Below are 22380 nucleotides of genomic sequence, written 5' to 3'. Positions count from 1 at the left end.
CGTGCCATCTGAAACTTCACAATAAACTGGGGCATGACTTAGGGAACCAGGTGGCAATTTTTATGAATCTTGTACTGAGCCTGTTGTCACTTGAAAATGTTAGAAACCAGAAGCCCATCAATCTCTCCCAGGGCTAATCTTTACCACAAATATTATTTGATATCCAAGTGGCATTCAATACTAAACCAGTTACTGTTCCAAACTGTAAGTATCATATTTGAGCTGGGAAAGTGACAAGGATAAGTGTAGGTGGGAAGAAAGTGATGAGCTCAGCCAGGAACGTTACAGTGCAGTGAGGTGAAAGATAAATCCATTAGGGAAGTACATTATATTTTGACTTTACTTTTCTACAAAGTTTTGGTAAATTTCTATTTTTTCTGATGATGGTAAAGCAACATTAATTCTGAGGTTCTAAAGAAGAGTCATATTGGACTGAAGGTAGGGGTTCCAAAACGAGAGGGCATAGGTTTAAGGCAGGAGGGGAAAGATTTAACAGGGACCTGAGGGGCAGCTTTCCCATAGAGAAGGTGGTACATGTATGGAATGGATTTCCAGACAAAGTGATGGACATGAATGCAATTGCCACTTGGACAGGTATATGGATGGAAAGGTTGAGGGGGATATGGGCAAAACACAGGCCGATTCAGTGTAGGAAACCTGGTCAGCATGGACAGGTTGGGCCGAAGGGTCTGTTCCATGCTCCATGGCTCTATGAGAAATCCGTTTCTCCACAGATGCTGCCAGACCTGCTGACATTCCCTGGCATTTAAAGACTTCAGTTCATAGTCTGCTCTGAAAGTGATCCTGTGAAATGAATGGGCACTGTAGCAGGGAATTTAGTTTTAATCTGGTGAATATGATCTGATGAGTGGCTTCTTTGATTTGCATGATTGCAAGCATCACTGGCCAGTCCAGCATTTCTTGTCCGTCCCAAGTTGCCCTTGAGAAGGTGGCCGTGAGCTGTCTCTTGAACCTCTGCAGTCCATATGCTGTGGGATGACCCACAATGCTATTAGCAATGGAATTCCAGGATTTTGACCCAGCAACAGTGGAGGAACGGCGATATATTTCCATGTCAGGAAGGTGAATGACTTGGAGGGGAACTTGAAAGCGGTGGCGTTCCTGTGTATCTGCTGTCATTAGATGTGGACAAGTTATTTCTGTACAGTGCTGGGCATCTGTGATGGAAGGAGTGGGTATTTATGGATGTGGTGCCAATCATCTGGACTTTTTTGTCCTTGATGGTGTCAAGCTTCTAGAGTGTTTTTGGAGCTGCGCACCATCCAGGCCAGTGGGGAGTATTCCATCACACTTCCAAATTGTGCCTTGTGGATAGGTGGACAGGCTTAGAGGAATCAGGAGGAGAGTTACTCACCACAGACCTCCTAGCCTCTGACCTGCTCTTGCAGCCATTCTATTATTGTGGCGGGCCCAGTATTACTAAATTAGATTTTATTTTACAGCAACCAACAATTGTGTAATAAAAACCAAAAGAGCTGCGGATGCTGTAAATCAGGAACAAAAACAAAGTTGCTGGAGAACCTCAACAGGTCTGGCAGCGTCTGTGAAGGACAAAACAGAGTTAATGTTTTGGGTCCGGTGACCCTTCCCCAGAACTAAGGAAGTGTCACCGGGCCCGAAATGCTAACTCTGTTTTTACCTTTACAAATGCTGCTAGACCTGCTGAACGATTGTTTAATGATGGTTATTACTGAGACTTGCTATATTTATGCGGAAACTCCACCTGAGCTTCCGGTAATCCTCCAGAACTTTAATGGTGGGGGGATCCAGTGGAGGGCCTGTGTGGGACAAATGTTTTTTGCCACTTTTCAGCACAAGCCTGGATAATATTTGCATTTGGATATGGACTTACCTCAGTAGCTGAGAAGTAGTGACTGGTCCCAAGCATCATTATTCTCTCCTTGGATCTCTGATTCTGCGTATTGTATTACAAAACTCTCCACCACATGACGCAGCTGACGAAATTATCGTCAATGCAATTAAGCAGAAGCTAGATAAACACACAAAGGAGGAAGTGCTGGACGGATGTATAAATGATCTTAATCGAAAGGGAATGGGAGCAGAACTTTATGGAGCTTAATTACCAACATGGCCTAGGTGGGTCAATCAGGCTTGGCCCGTTGTTGAATTGTGAATTTTATGTAACTCTAATTCTTTTCTGCAGTTAGCATCATGCTGCATAGAATGTCAATTACGTTTCAATATCCATGGTAATAAACTTTGCTGTGCTGGGGGCTTGCCAAAGACTGTTTTTATCCCATTTTTATATTAAAGTTTTTGATATCTAGTCTTCTGAATCAAAAATGCAGCACCATAAATTTATGTGAATCCACCTTGTAATGGAAAATCCATTTAGTGCTGAGCCATCCATCAGAAACAAGTGCACCCTTATCTAAGACTCTGTAGCACAGTTTGAGAGACCCTCCAGCATGATAAATATCATCTCTCTGCTAACCCTCTCCAATCTCCTGAACTTCTTTGTTTCAATAGATTACCTCTCACTCTTCTGAACACCAGGGTGTGTAGGCATGTTCGACTCAGTCTGGCATCATGGGACAACACCCTCTGCCCCCCCTCCAATCTCAGGAATTAATACGGCGAACTATCAAGGGTAGCCCTTCTCTTAGGTCAGGAAATCATGTATTGCAGTGTGCCTACAATAAAGTATAATCTGGTGAATAATTCGAGTCCTGACTCTCCAAAGCCTGTCTACCGCAAGGCAGGAGTGTGATGGAATGCCCCTCACTTGCCTGGATGAGTGCAGACCCAGCAACACTCAAGAATTTTGACACTATCCAGGACAAAGCAGCTTGTAATTGGCACCACACCCACAAACATTCACTCCCTGCACCACCGACGCTCAGTAGCAGCAGTGTGTACTATCTACAAGATGCCCTGCAGAAATTCACCAAAGATCCTCATACAGCACCTTCCAAACCCATGATCGCTTCTATCTAGAAGGGCAAGGGCAGCAGACATATGGGAACCTCACCACCTCTGAGTTCCCCTCCTACACACTCACCATCCTGATTTGGAAATATCTCATTGTTCCTTGTCACGGGGTCACAGTCCTGGAATTCCCTCCCTAAGGGCATTGTCGACCAACACGCAGCCAGGCAACAATAAGCAGGTGAGCCTGACATCACTGGTGGGCAAGTTGTTGCGAGGGAATCCTGAGGGACAGGATTTACATGTATTTGGAAAGGCAAGGACTGATTAGGGTTGATCAACATGGCTTTATGTGTCGGAAATCATGTCTCACGAACTTGATCGAGATTTTTGAAGATGTAACAAAAAGGATTGATGAGGATAGAGCGATGGATGTGATCTATATGGACTTCAGTAAGGCATTTGACAGGGTTCCTCATGGTAGGCTGGTTAGCAAGGTTAGATCACATGGAATAGAAAGAGAACTAGTCATTTGGACGCAGAACTGGCTCGAAGGTAGAAGACAGACTCGCTGAGCTGGTTTGTTGTTCCGTAGACGTTCCGTTACTGTGCTTGGTAACATCCTCAGTGCAGCCTCTGATGAAGTGTCGGTGAGTTTTCCTGCCTGGCTTTTAAACGCTGGGGTCCGTTCTAATGGATTGCTTCACTTCTGGGTTTCCTCCGTGGTGAGATGTATATGGGGCCTTGTTCAATATGTTTATTAATAGCCTGCTTCGTGGAGCGCCATGCTTCCAGGAATTCTCGTGCCTGTCTCTGCCTAGCCTGTCCCAGGATCTCGGTGTTGTCCCAGTCGAACTGGTGGTTCTCCTTGTCTGTGCGGATTGAGATGAATGTGTATTGGTCGTGCCTTTTTGCAGCCAGGTGGTGTTTCACGTGCTCTTGTTAGTTTCGTTCCTGTTTGTCCGATGTAGTGTTTCTCACAGTCTCTGCAGGGGATCTTATAGATGACATTGGTCCTGTCCATGGCGGAGAGTGGGTCTTTAGTTCGGGTGAGCACTTGTCAAAGGGTTGATGTGGGTTCGTGTGCCACTCTGATGCCCAGAGGTTGTAGAAGTCTTGTGGTGAGTTCCGATGTATTCCTGATGTAGGGTAGTGTGATGAGTATGTCGGGGTGTGTATTATCTTCCTGATGTAGGCATCTTCTGACCCAGTTTTTTGGATGTCCATTATCCTTGAAAACCTGGAAGAGGTATTCCTCCTCCTCCTCTTGGCGTAGATCTGTGTTGCTGCAGTGTGTCGTTGTTATCTGTTACCCAGATTATTACTTGAGTCTCTGGACTAGCAGTTCAGCAATAATACCACTCGGCCATCATCTCCCCTGGCCATGGGAAATGCAGCTGTAAGACTGAACTCGGTGTATGAGGCAAGAAGACTCTGCGTATTTCAGGAATTCAGCAGGAATAGCAGTCTAAGTGAGTGGCAATCGATGACAGCAAGGAGATAAAATCAAGGTCATCACTCAATGTAATCTAACTCACTCTACAGGAAACCTTGCACCACTGCCTTTACACTGAAACCACATGAGTATGTGGTTAATTTCATCAAATCACCATACATTACACATCTACCATTCCTATTCAAGCACGCAGTGCCCGTTTGCTGACGTGATCACTTGTTTATCTCTTAACCTTTGTTCCAGAATATTAGAATCATAGAATCCCTACAGTGTGGGAACAGGCCCTTTGGCTCAACAAGTCCACACTGGCTCGCACAGAGCATCTCACCCAGATCCATCCCTTTACTCTACAAATCCTGAGCACTTGGGGTAATTTAGCACAGCCAATCCACTTAACCCACACATCATTGGAATGTGGCAGGAAACTGGAGCACCCGGAGGAAACCCGCACAGACACAGAGAGAATGTGCAAACTCCACACGGACAGTCACCTGAGGATGGAATCAAACCCCGGTCCCGTGCACTGTGAGGCAGCGCTGCTAACCACTGAACAACTGTGCTGCCCCATTCTGTGCTCTACTAGCTTCCTGCTCTGCTTCCTCATATCAGTTGGCAAATAACTGTGCTTCTGTGGTTTGGGTAGTATGTCTTTAACAAAGCAGCAAGCCGATCACCGTAAACATCTCATTCCGTGGCCCTGATACTTGAAGCGACACCTCTCAGATGGTACATCCCGCACAGCAATCCACTCACACCTCTGCCTAGCCAGGAACCCCAAAAGATCATCTCCCTCCCTGTCCTCCCTCTTCACTCCAATGTTCTCCCCACACCATCTCTGCTTCAATGGAGGACCACAGTCCCACGCCTGGGATGATCCCCAGCAACCACCAAGTGCCATCACTCCCTTATTTCGCAGGGTTACAGGGATGGCGTCGGGTCTGAGCAGGATGCTATTCAGAGGGTTGGTATAATCCCTATTAATTGGCATTTCACTGCTCCCTAACAGAAATCTCAACTCGACATAACACATCTGTGGAAAATCAACCAACATTGAGAAAGGCTTTGCTTGACCTCCCACGTGATTTTCTACATGCTTCACTATAGCTGACGTCATCCAGGGCCTTAAAAGATTCTGCCCATGCTGTCTAACACTCTTTGGCTCTCATTGACCGAAACATCCACATCATGAAAGGGCGTGAGATGTGTCTTTGGGAAGAGTCCAATGATGTGCAGCTTAACCATGGGAAATGAGTTATAGAATAATACAACGTGGAATCAGGCCCTTCAGCCCAAACTGGTCTATGCTAACTGTGGTGTCCAACTGGCCAGTTCCAATTGCCTGCTTTTGATCCATATTCCTTTAATCCCTTCCCATCCATGTACCTATCCAAAATCTAGCATTTCAATTTAGAAGGTTACCTGGGTTTGCAGCCGAAATACAGTAATCTGCAGAACTATTGACCACTAGCTAACAGGTAAGACTAAACTGGACTGCTTTTTCTCACCTAACAGGGACCTAGATGGGCTGAATGGCATTATTCTGTGCTATACATTGTCTGCGTCCATAACCTACTGACCCACTGATTCACAGCTCTCACTACCAGTATGTATGAATTGTAGAATCTAATGTCACTTCTCATTTGAGGTTTGTGAGAGTATTGTCTTTGTGCTTGTAAATATTGCCATTATTGTCTTTCTTTCAGCTTCTCCCAAGGGTTTCCTTCACTCTCACTGGTGATTGGTATTCTACTGACTGCTGTAATTTTATTCATGCAAATTGCTTAAAATATTATCCTGCCTTATCTCCTGATAGTCACTTGAAAACACAGCAAGGTAATGTGAGTGAAGAGTGTAATGGAGTACTCTCCACTAGGCCACAGCTCCGACAACACTTAAGGAGCTCAACACCATCCGGGACACCGTTCCCTACTCTGCCACGCCTTTAAGACTCAGTGGCTTGAAGCATATGACAGATTGATGGGCAAGTTGCCTCAATTTTGAGCGATGGGTAACGAGTCCCCATTGTGTAACATTAATGCTGCTACATTCAAGCTGATGCACAAGTCAGGAGTGTGATGGAGCACTCCCCTCTTGCCGGGACTGGTGCAGCCCCAACAACACTCAAGAAGCTTTGCACCATCCAGGACAAAGCAGCCCGCTTGACTGGCACCACACCCAGAACCATTCACTCCCTCCACCACTGATGCTGAGCAGCAGCAGTGTGTACTATCTACAAGATTTACTGCTAAATCAAGCAAAAGTGATCATGGGTTTGGAAGGTGCTGCCTGAGAATCCTTGGTGAATTTCTTCAGTTCATCTTGTAGCTGGTACACACTGCTGCTACTGGTGGAGGGAGTGAATGGTTCTGCGTGTAGTGCCAATCAAGCGGCTGCTTTGTCCTGGATGGTGCAAAGCTTCTTGAGTGTTGTTGGGGCTGCACCAATCCAGGCAAGTGGGGAGTATTCCATCACACTCCTGACTTGTGCCTTGTAGATGGTGGACAGGCTTTGAGGAGCCAGGAGGTGAGTTACTCACAACAGTATTCCTCATCTCTAACCTAAGCTTGTAACCACCATTTTGTATGGTGAGTCCAGTATGACTAAATGAAATTTGTTTTACAACAATCAATGCTAGTTTAATGATGACCATTACTGAGACTAGCTGTATAATTCCAGATGTTATTATTTGATCAAACTGAAATTCCATCAGTTGCTATGGAGGGATATGTTCTCATATCCTCAGACCTCACAATTAATAGCCATTACAATCCCCAAATTGTCACATTTTAGTGATGGGATTCTCTTCCTGCCATTCTTTCTTTCTGTTGCTCCTTAGAGAGAAATCTTTTCTATCAAGCTCATGGTCACCTGTTGTGTATCTGCGCACTAGATTCTCCTGCAAGAACCCTGGGACAATTTACTGTCAACGCAAGTTTTTATCGGAAGTGCCAATTACTTCAGGAATATATTCCTCTCACAACAAGCTGCTTGATGGTACAGTACGTCTGCTCGAGTTACTGAATGCTTGGGGCTACATTGATTTAGGCAGGTTGAAAGAAGTTAGCTCAAACCAAATGGGACGTGGCCTCTGCTGCTCGAGGGTTATACAAAGAAGCACAGTCTGAATTAATCTTTCCATGAGTCTATCTTGTTTCTGATAGACCCTGTAGTGAACATGTTCCTGACGTTAGCCCGTGGAGCAGGGTTGTATACAGAAGCCTCATGAAAAGAACATGAATTTGTTGGTTGCTTAGAGAGCATTAAAGAAAAATTTGCAAGCTATGAAAGCTTAAAATTCTAGAAATTGTAATAAGGTTTGTTGCAATCTCAAAGAAGGCATGAAAGATTTATGGGATATAATATTTATTGATTCCTACTTGTGGAGGGTTGTTTTGCAGAAATAACTGTAAATTGACCTGACTTACAAGGACTCCAGGATGTCCTGAAGCTGCATAGAATTGTTATGCTGTAGAAGGAGACCATTCAGCCCATTGTGCTTGCATCAGTTCTATCTCTCCTGCCAATCACCCGCCTTTTCCCCATGACCCTTAAATAAATCATGTTTGCTTAACGTCGAGTAGTTTGACCAGCCGCATTGCATCTGGAACAGACACTTTTACATTTGCCTTCAAAAAAGAAAAAGTTAGGGTCTAGCCTACCCTCTGAAAACATTTTGAGGAGGTCTGGTCAGGCCCATAACGCTCTGAACATCTTAGCTATCCAAATAACCATCCAACACCCTCTTGAATGCCTCAATTGAACCTGGCTACACCACATTTCTGGGAAGTGCATTCCAGACCCTAATTACTCACCCTAAAAGGGGAGGTGATGGCCTAGTGGTATCATTGCTGGACTGTTAGCACAGAGTCCCAGACAATATTCTGGGACCTGGGTTCAAATCCTGCCATGGTAAGTGGTGGGATTTGAATTCAATAAACAGTGAAGAAAGAGGCCATTTGGCCCATCAAGTCTGTGCTGACCCTCTGAAGGGCATCCCAGGCAAATCCAGCCCTGCCACATTATCCTTGTAACCTTGCATTTCCCATGGCCAATCCATCTAACTTTGCACTGTGGAAGGAAACCCACACAGACACAGGGAAAATGTGCAAACTCCACACAGATACAGGGAGAATGTGCAATAACCCCACCCAGACACAGGGAGAACGTGCAAACTCCACACAGGCGCAGGGAGAACGTGCAAACTCCATCTAGGCGCAGGGAGAACGTGCAAACTCCACCCAGACACAGGGAGAACGTGCAAACTCCACACAGATACAGGGAGAACATGCAAACCCCACCCAGACACAGGGAGAACGTGCAAACCCCACCCAGGCACAGAGAGAATGTGCAAACTCCACCCAGACACAGGGAGAATGTGCAAACTCCATCTAGGCGCAGGGAGAACGTGCAAACCCCACCCAGGCACAGGGAGAATGTGCAAACTCCATCTAGGCGCAGGGAGAATGTGCAAACTCCACCCAGACACAGGGAGAACGTGCAAACCCCACCCAGACACAGGGAGAACGTGCAAACTCCATCTAGGCGCAGGGAGAATGTGCAAACTCCACACAGACACAGGGAGAACGTGCAAACCCCACCCAGACACAGGGAGAATGTGCAAACCCCACCCAGGCACAGGGAGAATGTGCAAACTCCACCCAGACACAGGGAGAACGTGCAAACTCCACACAGATACAGGGAGAACGTGCAAACCCCACCCAGGCACAGGGAGAACGTGCAAACTCCACCCAGACGCAGGGAGAACGTGCAAACTCCACCCAGACACAGGGAGAACGTGCAAACTCCACCCAGGCACAGGGAGAATGTGCAAACTCCACCCAGACACAGGGAGAACGTGCAAACTCCACACAGATACAGGGAGAACGTGCAAACCCCACCCAGACACAGGGAGAACGTGCAAACTCCATCTAGGCGCAGGGAGAATGTGCAAACTCCACACAGACACAGGGAGAACGTGCAAACCCCACCCAGACACAGGGAGAATGTGCAAACCCCACCCAGGCACAGGGAGAATGTGCAAACTCCACCCAGACACAGGGAGAACGTGCAAACTCCACACAGATACAGGGAGAACGTGCAAACCCCACCCAGACCCAGGGAGAATGTGCAAACCCCACCCAGACACAGGGAGAACGTGCAAACTCCACCCAGACGCAGGGAGAACGTGCAAACTCCACCCAGGCACAGGGAGAACGTGCAAACTCCACACAGACACAGGGAGAACGTGCAAACTCCACACAGACACAGGGAGAATGTGCAAACTCCACACAGACAGACAGTCGCCCAACAGTAGAATTGTATCTGAGTACCTCGTACTGTGAGGCAGCAGTGCTAACCTCTGGCATCTGTTTCCAGCTCATTTTCCTCTCCTTAAATAAGGCGCCCGATGCAGTACACAGTACTCCAGGTGTAATCTCACCGTTGCCTTGCCTTACTAAAGCAGACTCTCCCTTTGTCTTTATTTTCCCTCCCTGCTCTCTGCAGACACTCCCTGACCTGTTCAGACATGTCTGAAGAAAGGTCCAGACCCGAAACGTCAGCTCTCCTGCTCCTCTGATGCTGCTTGGCCTGCTGTGCTCATCCAGCTCTACACTTTGTTATCTCAGATTCTCCAGCATCGGCAGTTCCTACTCTCTCTGTAGTAATTTCTCTGTCTTTTCACGTTAGCTGTTGAAGTCTGCAACTCAAACAATTCAATCCTACACTGGCTGAGAATGCTACCTGTCCTTAGTCAAAGTCTCTGACAACCAGGAGGAGGCCTCTCAGCCTGATAGGCCTGTGATAGCTCTTTGAAAGATTTGTTACAATTTAGCCACTTCTGAATACACAATGCAACCACTTGGGTTCTGCAACAAGATCTACCGCAGAGGTAATGATTTTCCATCCACTTCAGTGAAGGTTGTGAATGGGTTTTAGCACTTTTTGATGAATGGTGCAGTTTCGGAATGGCAATCGAAACCCCGGGGGGAAATCAAATCAACCCTTACTCGTTTACCAATGGTAAGCAATAAACTAAAAGCTATTCAGTTACTCAGTTACCCATGCTCTCATTTCCTTGAAGATCAGTTTTCTATTTAAGACTGTGCCACCTCTAACAGCTGCAAGGCGTTCCCTCTGGATTTGAACTGTATTGTCTCCAACATTAAAAAAAATTTAAGTGGCGTTTCAGGTTGATAACTACCCCAGGGCATTTCCAGGAATTAAGGATTAATTTCTGCAAGGTGTCTGCGGAGAAAAAACATATTGCTCATTTGAGATCAGCACTGTTGTTTATTAATTATGAGAATAATGAAGTAAAGGTTGATGGGACAGGACTGGGAAGTGGGACGGTCACTTGGACATACCTTTCGGAATATGGATAACTGATTTAGACAATAGATTCATTAAAAAAGAACATCATGGCAGCAGATGCTAAGCTGTGATGATGACACAAAACGACACAATGATTGCACAACTGTTGGCATATAAATAACTTCAAAACGTTACAAAATGCAGGCCTCTTATTTAACAGAATACACACAAAGAGTTGACAGTGATCTATGTGTCATATTAAAGCCTACTGATCATATGCTGTCACACTGAGTCCATTAAATCCTCAGTCATTTACATCAACATTGTAAGTTCAGAGACAGATTTTAATGAAGAAGTAGATGAGCATTGGAAGAAGGGTCATTAGAGTAATGTAGCTCTAGTGGAGACACCAGTTTAAGGCAGACAGTGCTTTTCTTAGAGGAATCCCAAGAGTCTCAAGGCAATAGTGAGCACCCATGAGGCAAGGGGATTGAGGAACGCTGACTTCAGAAGACTTCCCAAACACAGTGACCTGGAAGACCAACCTGAGGTGACGTGGGACACACTCTGCTGTTGTAGTGTACAGGGATGTGTAGATTCGGTGAGTTATAGAGGAATGGGTCCAAGTGGGGAATGCTCTGAGGATTGATGTGGGCTTGTTGGGCTAAAGGAGCCTGTTTACACACTGTAGGAACGTTAGGATCTGCAAACTATGAACATTCCACATCTAAAGATCTGAGTTTGTTGGGGCTAATCAGTGATAAGTACAATTTGTGCACATGTCAGAATGTGACCACTGAACATAGGACACATCGGAGTGCTCCTGAGGTGCTGCTTGGCCTGCTGTGTTCATCCAGCTTCATACTTTGTTATCTCCAACTTTTCCAGCCTATTTTTGTATCTCAAACCTTCCATTCCCAACAACATCCTGGGAAATAACAAGGTGTGGAGCTGGATGAACACAGCAGGCCAAGCAGCATCTTAGAGGCAGAAAAGCTGATGTTTCAGGCCTAGACCCTTCATCAGAAAAGGGGGAGGGGGAGAGGGTTCTGGAATAAATAGGGAGAGAGGGGGAGGAGGATTGAAGATGGACAGAGGAGAAGATAGGTGGAGAGGAGACAGACAAGTTATAGAGGTGGGGATGGAGCCAGTAGAGGTGAGTGTAGGTGGAGAGGTAGGGAGGGGATAGGTCAGTCAGCCATCTACAATCCAACCCCTCCACAAAGACATTTTTCCCTCCCTACCCTTGTCTGCTTTCCAGAGGGACCACTCTGTTCAAATCCATCCTTGGATGACTGACTGTGTGGAGTTTGTACATTCTCCCTGTATCTGCGTGGGTTTCCTCCCGGTGCTTCGGTTTCCTCACACAGTCCAAAAATGTGCAGATTAGGCAGACTGGCCATGGGAATGCAGGGTTATAGGGATGGAGTGGGTCTAGACAGGATATTCTTTGGAAGGTCAGTGTGGGCACGATGAACCAAATGGCCTGCTTTCATGCTGCAGGGATTACCCAAACTCTCAGTGCAATCAGAGGGCCAGACTCCAACCCAATTGGCTTTCAGTGAAACAAAATGGTTAGCTTTATTCTGTGCAAGGTAAATGATCCCATAAAGTCTTTGTGATGTCTGCTTTATCAGTGACTCCCTGAATCAGATAGATGTGTGTTCAAGTCCAACTCAGTAAGACTCGCAGTCACATAATTCAGATTGTTAACTCCAGAACTGAGGGAACGATACATCGCCAGACACACTGTCTTTCATTTGAGAGTGATTCTGTTTTTTTAAATTGAATTCAACCTCCAACATCTGTCCATGAGCCCATATACATCAGAGGTATTGGTTTTAATAGTCTAGTGACATTATGGCTCGGCCCAAAGCTTCCCTATTAGATCAACCCTTAATCTTCATGATGTAAAGGGAAAACTAGCTTAATCTGTGAAAACTAGGCTCAGGCTAGTTTCTCTGGAGCATCAGAGGCTGAGGGCTGACCTTCTTGAAGTTTATAAAAACATGAGGGGTATACGTAAGGAGAATAACCAACGTTTTCTCTCCAGGGTAAGGAAGGCCAAACTGAAGGGGCATAGGCTTAAGGTGATGGGGGGAAAGATTTAAAAGGGCCCTAAGGGTCAACCTTTTCACGCAGAGGGTGATGCGTGTGTGGAATAAACTTGCAGAAGAAATGGTGGAGGCTGGTACAATTACAATATTTGAAAAGTATCTGGATGGGTATGGGTTTAGAGGGCTATTGGCCAAATGCTAGCAAATGGAACTAGATTTATTTAGGATATCCAGTTGGCATGAACGAGTTGAACTGAAGAGCCTCTTTCTGTGCTGTACAATTTTTGACTCCTTGACTCTAACTTGTCTTCATAATTTAACATGATGGACCTGGTATTAGTCATGGGGAATCCATGCCAAGGCACTTACAGGCTGAGATATATCCCTCCCGAGTAGTGTACATGGGCTGGGAAGTGAGCTGCAGCTTAACTTCAGTAACCTTGGTATAGTGGAGCCCTTTGCTGCCACAGCACTGTGTCACTCCACATACCACACACTTACCCTGGGTCCTGTCTGACCCAGATTATCAAATGGTGCTGAGTCCTTTTATCGAAGAGGGCAGGTTTTCATCGTTCAGGAGACTGGCTGGTCAGTCAACCCATCAGCACTGTTACCTCTTTGGACTTTGAGCCTGTTGAATTTTTGCAGCCAGTCGTGTGAAGTCCTCAGTAATGTTCCTCCGACTGGTGTCATCGTTTGGGTGAGAAAGACCATAAGACGTAGGAGCAGAAATTAGACCATTTGGCCCATTGAGTCTGCTCCACCATTTAATCATGGCTGAGAAGCTCCTCAACCCCATTCTCCTGCTTTCCCCTTGATCCCCAAAGCTGAATCCCAACATCCATCCATATAAAACGCAGTCAAAAAAAGCACAGGCAGGTCAGAGGAAAATGAAGCCTTTCTTAAATTGACTGTTATGAAATAATGAATAAATCACTTGCATGTTTAAATCATGATTAATATTCAGTATTAATTTCTGCTTCACAAATTGGCTTAAATTCTATTTTCGTGAGTTTCTCTGAATGAGATGTGCTGAACTTCTCTTGAGAAGCCCATTAATAAATAACTAAGTATTCCAATTTAATCTGATGCAAACCTTCCCAATGAAAAAACATGTCAAACCTCTCTGGAATACCAAGTGGGAGCAATTTGCTTACATTAAATGTTGATGAGGTGCTCTGTGCTTATTTCTCAAGTGGTACATGCTCACTGCAGGGAGTTGCATTGGCTGATACTGAAATTACAATCTTCCCCGGGCCTAAGCTCCAAGAGTCGGGCTCACTCCCCTAGATCTTCAAAGACCTGACAAATCTTTCAGCTGCATGAGCCACGCTGTCATCAAATTCATATCCATGGCCTCCAGGTTAAATCTCAATGACTTTCTCATTCATTTCCATGAGGTTGGAAGAATTAATGACCTTAATCATGCTAATAGCATTCTTTGGTCATCACGAGAATTTTTGACTACAATTCAGTAAGAGTGAAACCAAATGTTGCTGACAGTGACATAATGTAATGTTTCTGTACAAGTTATCCACCGGCCCAGGCTAATCTTCTGAGCATATGGGCTCAAATCACACCAGAATTTTAATTCAATGGAAGCCTGAAATTGATAAAAGTGCCTCATTTTTTGTATTGATGTGACACCTTACCAAATGTCTTCTGACAATCTAAATGTAGCATATCCTCCAGCTCCACTTTATCCACTGCACTTGTTACATCCTCAAAGAACTCCAATAAATTAGTTAAATATGATTTCTCTTTCACAATAACATGTTGATTTTCCCTAAATACCACAAACCTGCCTAAGTTTTTTTGCTCCTGAGATGCTGCTTGGCCTGCTGTGTTCATCCAGCTTCACATTTTATTATCTAAGTTCCCTACTATAATGTCTTTAGTAATAGCTCTTAACATCTTCTGTCTGACATATGGTAAATAAATCGTTTCAAAACTAAACTACAAATAGTAGCTTGTAGCCTCCTACTTCTTGTCTCCCTCGTTGTTTCAATAAAGCATTTTATTTGCTAATTCGCAATCTAACGGAAAGTTCCCTCAACTGAAGGAAATTTTGGAAAATGAAAACCAGCGCACCAATATCTCAGTAGTCATTTCTTTCAAGTTCCTCACATGAAGTCTAGAATTCAAGGACCTGTCATCCTCAAGTTCCAATAATTTGTTCAGTATCACTTTTATAGTGATTGAAATTTCCTTGAGTTCCTTGCTTGACTCCATTTCCTGGCTTGCAGTGACTTCTGCGACGTTATTTTATCCTTTAAATTGAAGCCTAGTGCAAAATATCTGGCTAATTCAATCTGGTATCTCTTTATTTTCATGATTAATTCTTCATGCATTTTTTTTCTAAAAGACCAAAGTCTCATTTCGTTAGCTTTAATTTTTAAAATATCGGTAGAAATTCTTATTAACTGTTTCATATTTCTTGCTAGCTTTCATTCATGCTGTAATTTCCCGCTTCTTGTCAAACTTTTAGTTACTCCTTGGGTTTTTTTAATATATTCAGTGTAAACTGCTGACCCACCACCCAACTTTCAATATTGATATGCCTTTTCTTTAAATATGTTTAACCTTCCTAGTTAATTACGTGTGGTGTGTCTGTCTCTTGGAACTTATCTTTTCTTGTTTATTTTCTAGTGGTATTGTGGCTAGACTGTTAATCCAGAGACCCAAATAACATTCTGGGGACCCAGGCTCAAATCCCACCTCGGCAGGTGGCTGAATCTGAATTCAATAAAATATCTGGAATTAGGAATCGAGTGAAGACCATGAATCCATTGTCAATTGTTGGAGATAACGCATCATCTGGTTCACTAATGTCCTTTTGGGGAGGAAACTGCCATCCTTACCTGGTCTGGCCTACATGTGACTCCAGACTCATGGTAACGTGATTGATTCTGAACTGCCCTCTGGGCAATTAGGGATGGGCAATAAATGCTACCTAGTCAGCGCTGCCCATATTCTGTTCATAGATAAAGATATTTTTGTTTATATCTATGTTTATATCAATTCTGTGTATTCTGAAATATTCCTGTAAATTGTCTATCATTGCCTTTCTGTCTGTTGAACCTGATTTGCCTGTTCCTTTACCTGGGTCAGTTTTCATGCCCTCATTGCTGCTCTGATTTAAGTCTAAAATGCAGGTGTTGGACCCACTATTAAAACATATCATATCTAGAAAGCTATCAAAGAGTATCTTGAATTAACAGAATGGCTGATCCTTAGGAGGCATCTGGGGTAGAGAAATCTAAAGATTTGTCACCATTTGAGTGAAGAAACCCCTTGTTATTTCAGTCTTAAATGATCTGCCAATTATTCTGAGACTATGTCCCTGTTTCTTGTCTTGGAATATATCCTTCCTGCATCCACCTTTCCAGGTTCAGACATAATTTTATATATATTTTAATCAACATGTAAAACATAGAAATATATAAAATAGGAGCAGAAGGCCATTTGGCCCCTCAAAGCTGCTCCACCATTCAATATGACCATGGCTGATCATCAACTCTGTTCCCCATCCTGGCTTTCTCCCCAAAATTGTTTGATCCTCCTGGACCTAAGCACTACATCTAACCCCTTTTTGCAAACATTCAATGTTTTGATCTCAGTTGCTTTCAGTGGCAGTGAATTCCACAGGCTTACCATCCTCTGAGTGAAGAAATTTCTCCTCATCGCATTCCTAAATAGACTATCCCCTATCCTTAAAATGTGGCCCCTGGTTGTTTCTGATGAAGGGTCTAGGCGCGAAACGTCAGCTTTTGTGCTCCTGAGATGCTGCTTGGCCTGCTGTGTTCATCCAGCTCCACACTTTGTTATCTCTTGCCCCTGATTGTGATTATCCTGTCTGGACCTGTTGGAATTTTATGAGTATTTATGTGTTCTTCTCACATTCTTTTAAACTCCAGTGATTATCGTCGTAGTTGGTCCACTCTTTTTTATACGTCAGTCCTGCTATCTCCAGGAATCAGTCTGGTAAGCCTTTGCTGCAGTCCCTCGATAGCCAGAACATCCTTCCTCATATAAGGAGACTAAAACTGCACACGATACTCCAGGTGTGATCTCACCACGGCGCTGCACAATTGCAGCAGGTTATCTCTGCTCGTGTGCGCCAATTCTCTCCCTATGCAGTCTAACATACCATTTGCTTTCATCGCTTGCATGCTTACTTTCAGCAATTGATGCACAAGGACACCCGGGTCTAATTGCATTGTCCCCTATCCTTAGTCAGCTAATAATCTGCCTTCCCATTGCCGCTACTAAAGTGGATCACCTCATGTCTGTCCATATCACACTTCAACTGTATATACCCATTCTTCCGATTCAACTGTTCAGAGGTGTCAATACGTGCCTCTGGAGTAAGTAGGACTTTAACCTGGATCTCCTGTTCCAAAGGTAGGAATACTACCAATGTGCTGCAAGATCTCTCTCTGTCTGAATTTTGAAGATGTGAGGCTACATCCACATGATCTTCTGATCGGGCTGATGGGATTGGAGAGATAGATTCCAGAAAAGTATATTTTTCTCAGTATTTTCTTTGCTTTTCGTTTCCAAAACGCAGAAGATTACATGACAGTAATGGTGGGGAAGGCACAGGTAGGGAGTGGAGAGGAAGAGAATGGGAAGGTCTATAGTCATGACGCATTAACCATCATACTGTACAACTGCCCAATTTGTCTCCTAGTTTGCTTGTATTGGGTCAATCTCGGGGCATGTGCCACTCATCATCCCCAATGCAATTGATCCAGTTATCCTTTACAATGTGACCAATACATCCCTTCGGTTTAGAGCCTGGAAGAATTGATAAGCCAACTATGCATTCTGCATGAGCAGTAATAAGGCAAAAAGACCATTAAAAAATGGAACAGGAGCGGGCATTGGGCCCCATGAGCCCGGTCCACCCTTCAACAGGATCATGGATGACACAACAATCCTCATGTCCACTTTCCTCTCCTTTCCCTGTAACCCTTGATACCCAGACTGATCAAGGAAGCATTTCAGCCTTAAATATACACAAGGACTCTGCCCCCACAGATTTCTGAGACAAGAAGTTGCAAAGACTCAAAGCTCTCTGAGAGAAGGACTTCCTCCACATCTTAGTGTTAAATTGGTGCCTCTTTTATTCCGAGACTATGCCCTTTGGTCCCAAGCTCTCCCATGAGGGGAAACTTCCTCTCAGCATTTACCCTGTCAAACCAGTTAAGAATCCAATATGTGTCAATGAGATCACCTCCCATACTTCCAAACTCCAGTGAGTACAATCCCAACCTGTTTAGCCTTTGCTCGTTCCAGGGATCTAGTGAACCTTCTCTGAGTTGTCTCCAATGAAATGATATCTTTCCTTCAATAAGAGGGCCAAAACTGCTCTGGATGTAGTCTCACCAGCACCTTGTACAGTTGCAGTAAGATTATACTCCAATCCCCTTGAAATAAGGGCCAACATTCCACTAGCCCTCCTGATTACCTGCTGTACCTGTGTGTGCTAGCTTTCTCTGTTCCATGCATGAGATCCTGCCCCCTTCCACAATCCCTTTGTGTTGCAGCTTTCTGCAGTATTTCTGTACATAGAAAATATTCTGCTCTTTTGTTCTCCCTTCCAAAATGAACAACATCACGTTTTCCAACACTATACTTTATTTGCCAACATTTTGCCCACTTTCATAAACTATCAAAATCTCTTTGTGTTATCCCTGTTGCAAATTGGCTTTCAACATATTCTGTGTTGTTGGCAAATTGTTACAGTATGCAGTGACCACTTCTGCAGCCGTAACAGCATTGCCTATGACCACAAGCACAGCTATCAAACATAATAAAGGTCTAATTGAAATACATTGTGAGGAATGAAAATATCATCCTTTACTTCAGTTTATGATTTTTTTATAGATAAACAATTGCTGAAGCTCCCGTCGACTTTATATGAAAAAAATTCTGTAATGTACATGTTCCCAGTTGTTTCACAGATTGAGTGTAAATTACATGGATTTTGCATTGATATTAAATTATAATTTATATGAAAATTGCAACTAAAAATAGTTATTCCATTAAGTTAACATGAAAGACTCAAGGATGAATTCCAATGTTTTTGATAATTGTATTATATAACAGCAAAATATTTAAAGTGATTCAATCAGACAATAATTTGCATTTACCTTAATATTTTTTCAAGGTGCTTCAAAGTGCTTCACTTTGGACAAACTGTTTTGATACATGTTTTATGTGGGTGAATATGTCAGTTCCATAAACATGAAGTCAATGAAACGGCAAGTAAACTTGTTATGCTTGGTAGCTCATTTACTTCTGAATGTAGAACATGGAACAGTGCAGCACAGGAACAGGCCCTTTGGCCCACTATGTCTGTGCTGACTGTGATGCTAATCCCAGCTGTCTGCCTACAGCCTATATCCCTCTATTCTCTGCCTAAATGCTATTGTAACCACCACCTCTGGCAAAGCGTTCCAGGCACCTAGCACTCTGTTTAAAAAGCTTTCCTTGCACATCTCCTTTAAACTTGCCCCCTCTCATTTTAAACCTTCCCCCCCTCATATTTGACATTTCCACAGTGGCAAAAAGATTCTGACTATCCATCCAATCCATGCCTCTCACACTGTTATATATGTCTATCAGGTTGCCCCCTCAGTCTCCGACATTCCAGTGAAAACAATTCAGGTTCATCCAACCGCTCCTTATAGCTAATATACTCCAATCCAGATAATATCTCAATAAAACTCTTCTGTACCCTCTCCAAAGTCTCCACATCCTTTCTATGGTGCAGCGAGCAGAACTGCACACAACACTCCAAATGTGGCCTGGCTAGAGTTTTGTAGAAGAGACAACAAGGTGTGGAGCTGGATGAACACAGCAGACCAAGCAACATCAGAGAAGCAGGAAAAGCTGACGTTTTGGGTCCGGACCCTTCTTCAGAAATGGGGAAGGGGAAGGGGATTCTGAAATAAATAGGGAGTGAGGCGGAGGTGGATAGAGGATGGATAGAGGAGAAGATAGGTGGAGAGGAGACAGACAGGTCAAGCAGGCGGGGATAGGGCCAGTAAAGGTGAGTGTAGGTGGGGAGTTAGGGTGGGGGTCAGTCAGTCAAGGGAGGGTGGACAGGTCAAGGAGGCAGGATGAGGCTGGTAGGTCGGAGATGGGGGTGGGGCTGGAGGTGGGAGGAGGGGATAGGTGAGAGGGAGAACAGGTTAGAGAGGCAGGGACGAGCTGGGCTGGTTTTGGGATGCGGTGGGGGGAGGGGAGATTTTGAAGCTAGTGAAGTTCACATTGATACCATTGGGCTGCAGGGTTCCCAAGTGGAAGATGAGGTGTTGTTCCTGCAACCTTCGGGTGGCATCGTTGTGGCACTGCAGGAGGCCTAGGATGGACATGTCGTCCAAGGAGTAGGAGGGGGAGTTGAAATGGTTCGCGACTGGGAGGTGTAGTTGTTTATTGTGAACCGAGCAAAGGTGTTCTGCAAAGCGGTCCCCAAGCCTCCGCTTGGGTTCCCTGATGTGGAGGAGGCCACACCGGTACAATGGAAACAACATACCACATTGGCAGATGTGCAAGTGAACCTTTGCTCAATGTGGAAGGTCTACTTGGGGCCTGGGATAGGGGGGAGGGGCACGGTGTAGGAGCAGGCATAGCGCTTCCTGCGGTTGCAGGGGAAGGTGCCGGGTGTGTTGGGGTTGGAGGGGAGTGTGGAGCGAACAAGGGAGTCACGGAGAGAGTGGTCTCTCCGGAAGGCAGATAAGGGTGGCGATGGAAAAATATCTTTGGTGGTGGGGTCGGATTGTAGATGGCGGAAGTGTCGGAGGATGATGCGTTGTATCTGGAGGTTGGTGGGGAGGTATGTGAGGACAAGGGGGATTCTCTTTTTGTTACTATTGCAGGGACGGGGTGTGAGGGATGAGTTGCAGGAAATGCGGGAGACACAGTTGAGGGTGTTTTCGACCACTGTGGAGGGGAGGATGCAGTCCTTGAAAAATGAGGACACCCGGGATGTCTGGGAGTGGAACGCCTCATCTTGGAAGCAGATGCAGCAGAGGCAAGGGATTTGGTAATACGGGATGGAATTTCTGCAGGAAGGTGGGTGGGAGGAGGTGTATTCTAGGTAGCTGTGGGAGTGGTAGGCTTGAAATGGATATCGGTTTCCAGGTGGCTGTCAGAGATGGAGACAGAGAGGTCCAGGAAGGAGAGAGAGGTATTGGAGATGGTCCAGGTGAACTTAAGTTTGGGTTGGAAGGTGTTAATGAAGTGGATGAACTGTTCGAGCTCCTCATGGGAGCATGAGGAACCCTGCAGCCCAAGGGTATCAATGTGGCCTTCACCAGCTTCAAAATCTCCCCTCCCCTGACCGCATCCCAAAACAAGCCCAGGTGTCTCTGCCTTCCTGACCTGTCCTTCCTCCTACCCCTTCCCTCCTCCCACCTCCAGGCCCACCCCCATCTCCTACCTACCAGGGTCATCCAGCCCCCTTGTCCTGTCCATCCTCCCTGGACTGACCTGTCTCCTCCCTAACTCCCCAACTACATTCACCTTTACTGGCTCCACCCCTGCCTCTTTGACCTGTCCACTTGACTTCTCCTTTATCCATCTTCTATCTGCTTCCCCCTTTCTCCCTATTTATTTCAGAATCCCCTTCCCCTCCCCCATTTCTGAAGGAGGGCCTGGATCCAAAACGTCAGCTTTCCTGCTCCTCTGATGCTGCTTGGCCTGCTGTGTTCATCCAGCTCTACACCTTGTTACTTCAGAGTCTCCAATATCGGCAGTCCCTGCTATCTCTAGAGTTTTATACATCTGCAGTATGATTTGCCAACTCTTATACTCAATTCACCAACTTTTCCACCTGTGTTGGCATTTTCAGGGAGCTATGGAGTGGTAATTTTAAAACTCCTGAAAGTCCTCATCAATGCCTTAAGTGCTTGAGACTTGACTGTTCCAATGCACTTCTGGCTGATCTCATTTTCCCCACCCTCCATAAAGCTCTAGGCTCTTCACACCTCTGTTACCAGTGTCTAAACTCACAACAAGTCCTGTTCACCCAACACTCTTTAGCTCGCTTGCCAACATTGGCTCTCCGTCAAGCAACGCCACCATTTTAATACTTTCAGCTTCATTTTCAATTCTTCTGTGTTTCACCAAACCCCCACCCCACCCACCCCATCCCCTGCCTCACCCTATCCTGTACTACCCTCCACTTCCACAAGCCTCTGTATTCCCCTTGTTCTTGACAGATCAGCATTCTGCTTTTTATTGTTTTATTACATTGCCGTCTCCCTGTTGGCCGAAAGCAGTAGAAACCTGTCTCTCCCTCCACCCCTTCTTCTCACTCCCTCCTGTTTAGGCATTTTTCAAACCTGTCTCTGCGACTAACTATTTTAGGCATCTGCTCTCAACTCCATTTTGTGTGGCTCTGTGTCAATTTTCCTGTGAGGTGCCTGGAAATCGTTGGACTTGTATAATAGAAGCATCTTCTGGTTGCTGAAGAAGGAGGAAAGTTGGCCAAAAACACAGCACAATCTCTGTAGGGCCCCTGGCATCTATAACACATGCCTAACAGACCCAAAGATGTGCATTTTGCCTGTAAGGGAATACCACTGTATGCAGCGGTGGATTTGTGTTCATGGCAGGTGCTGTGTCTTGAAT

This window comes from Stegostoma tigrinum, chromosome 3 (assembly GCF_030684315.1).
Source record: "Stegostoma tigrinum isolate sSteTig4 chromosome 3, sSteTig4.hap1, whole genome shotgun sequence".
In the NCBI taxonomy this organism is placed as follows: domain Eukaryota; kingdom Metazoa; phylum Chordata; class Chondrichthyes; order Orectolobiformes; family Stegostomatidae; genus Stegostoma; species Stegostoma tigrinum.
Note: the sequence above shows the minus strand (reverse complement) of the source record.